Consider the following 2731-nt stretch of genomic DNA (forward strand, 5'->3'; position numbering starts at 1 on the left):
ATATATATGTGAATTGAATGGTTGAAATAAACGATATTGAATTGCTTAATTTGAAATTTATTGAGTAATACCGAGCCTCGTTTGAGCTATAGAAAATCGTAGGATACAAGTGACATGTCACTAGGGTTACCGTTTTGGTCGAGCTCCTACATTTTTTACGGACTCACCACAGTTCGTATAAGATTACCGATATATCAGCTCTTATGAGCTTACTGTTTCAGCTTGATAGAGCTTCTCGTTCTTCAGCTCGGAATTAGCTTACCGATCATTGCTCGAAAGAGCAGAAATGATAATGAATTAATGGATTACCGATTAATGCACATAATGTGTATCACCCGAGTATCCTTCAATGTTTCATTAGGTTCAACGGGCATTATACTATTGTTGATTATATGATTGAGAATGAATTGGAATATGATCTATGTGAATTGTATAGATGATATGTGAGATATGAGTTATAGTTGTTTTAATTAAATATACATATGGCACATAGTGTGTGAAATATCGTTATTTGATGATAATTCACTTGGCTAAAGAAAAGGTGATGAATATTGAATTGAATAAAGTATATATAGTTGCTTAAGCATATGAAAATGTGAATGAATTGATAAGAAGTATTCAAACTATACGTGTTTTGAATGAATAAACTCATGAAAATCTGGATTAACTATGTGCATGAATTTGAAATAGAATGGTGCAATCATATGAATTATATCATATTTTGAATAATTGTTTTAAATGCGGTTATTTAATAACATGAGTTTATTTCCATACGAGCTTACTAAGGTTTATAGCTTACTTTGTTTTCTTTCCTATGTTTATAGAGTTTCGGAGGCTTGCTTGGGTTGGAAGTCGTTGGAGATCTCATCACACTATCCAGCTATGGTTTGGTATTTATAAACTTTGTGATATTGGTTATATGACATGTATAGGCTTGAGTCTTTTTGATAAAAGTTTTGGTGATGGTTCAAGATGACCATTTAGTTATTTGGTATATGATGATTATTTAATTATGAAAGGCATGTTTTAAATAGGTTTGAATGTGAAAATGTTTTGGTTTCCATATTAATTGTAAATTGTCCGATAGGTCCGGTAATGCTCCATAACCCTGTTCCAGTGACGGATACGGGTTAGGGGTGTTATAGCATGACATTAATGCTAGCCCCTAAATCAATCAAAGCATTGTTAACATTTAAACTACCAATTAAACAAGAAATAGTAAAACTCCCTAGATCTTCCAATTTGTTGGGTAGTTTATTTTACAAAATGGCTGAGCATACTGCATTTAGCTCCACATGCGACGAATAATCTAACTTCCTTTTGTTTGTCTAAAGCTCCTTTAAAAATTTAACATAATTAGGCATCTGTGAAAGGGCTTTAATAAATGGTAAGTTAAAAGTTTAAGAAATTTACCAAATTGTTAGTTTGTGTGGTCTTTCTTTGTCGCATTAGGATATGACACACAAGGTTTATATTCTTTACTGCCGGTTTTTGTTCATTCTGGCTTACCTCAACCTTACTGTTACTTACCACAATTTCTTGTCTCTGTTCTGATTCATATTCAACTAACCCTTCTTCATCTCTAACAGTAATTGCATGAAGCTGCTCTCTTGGGTTAGTTTCGGTGTTGCTAGACAAGCTACCTTGTGGTCATTTTGAAATTAGTTTAGCAAGTTGACTGATTTGATTCTCGAGTCCTTGAATTGATGCTTGTTGATTTTTAAGTGTTGCTTCAGTGCTTTGGAAGCAGGTTTCTAACACCGAGATAAACTTCATCAGCATCTCCTCAAGGTTCAACGTTTTCTCTTGTTGGTAAGGTTGTTGAAAGCTTGGAGGAGGTTGTGCTCTCTGATTTCCTTGACCACCTCAAGAGAAATTGGGATGGTTCTTGCAACATGCATTATAAGTGTTACTGTAAGGATTATTCTGAGGTCTAGAATTAGTACCCATATAGTTGATTTGTTTGTTCTCTGTGCTAGGACCGTAGGGTAAACATTCTGGATTATTCATCCCTCCTCCATTCGTATTGCACTACATCACTGGATGTACCTGTGTAGAACCACATAAACCATCAATTTTCTTATTTAAAAGTTTTACTTGATTCGATAACATGGTGATCGCATCTAAGTTGAAAAGACCGACTGCTTTCATCGGCTTTGTTCTCATGACTTGCCACTGATAATTATTCAGTGACATTTCCTCCATAAACTAATAAGCCACTTCAGGTGTTTTATTGTTGAAAGTACCACCGGCTGCTGCATCGATCAATTGCCTAGTTCAGAGATTCAAACCGTTGTAGAAGGTTTGAACATGTAGCCATAGAGGTAACCCATGTGAGGGCACCTTCTCGATAAATCCTTATACCTCTCCCATGCATCATATAGGGTTTCTAAATCAATTTGAATGAAAGAGGAGATATCATTCCTCAACTTTACTATCTTAGCTGGTGGAAAGTACTTCAGTAGGAATTTCTCGGTTATTTGATCCCATGTAGTGATAAAACCTCGTGGTAAAGAATTCAACCATTGTTTAGCTTTGTTCTTCAACAAAGAGGGAAACAACCGTAAGTGAATGGCATCGTCAGAAATGCCATTAATCTTGAAAGTATCTCAAACTTCTTGAAAGTTAGCCAAATGAGTATTTGGATCTTCGTCTTGTAAACCATCGAACTAAACAAACTATTGTACCATCTGATTAGTGTTCGGCTTCAGTTTGAAATTATTCGCAGCAA

The 2731-nt window shown here is 35.0% G+C and overlaps 1 non-coding gene across 1 annotated transcript; it reads left to right on the forward strand.

Moving 5' to 3' along the window:
* Window positions 1–2326: 2326 nt before the first annotated feature.
* On the forward strand, window positions 2327–2432 carry LOC121218784 (small nucleolar RNA R71). The gene has a single exon (XR_005915261.1). It is a non-coding gene; the product is annotated as a small nucleolar RNA R71 (small nucleolar RNA).
* Window positions 2433–2731: the final 299 nt, after the last annotated feature.

The sequence above is a fragment of the Gossypium hirsutum genome, chromosome D06, assembly GCF_007990345.1.
Source record: "Gossypium hirsutum isolate 1008001.06 chromosome D06, Gossypium_hirsutum_v2.1, whole genome shotgun sequence".
Lineage (NCBI taxonomy): Eukaryota > Viridiplantae > Streptophyta > Magnoliopsida > Malvales > Malvaceae > Gossypium > Gossypium hirsutum.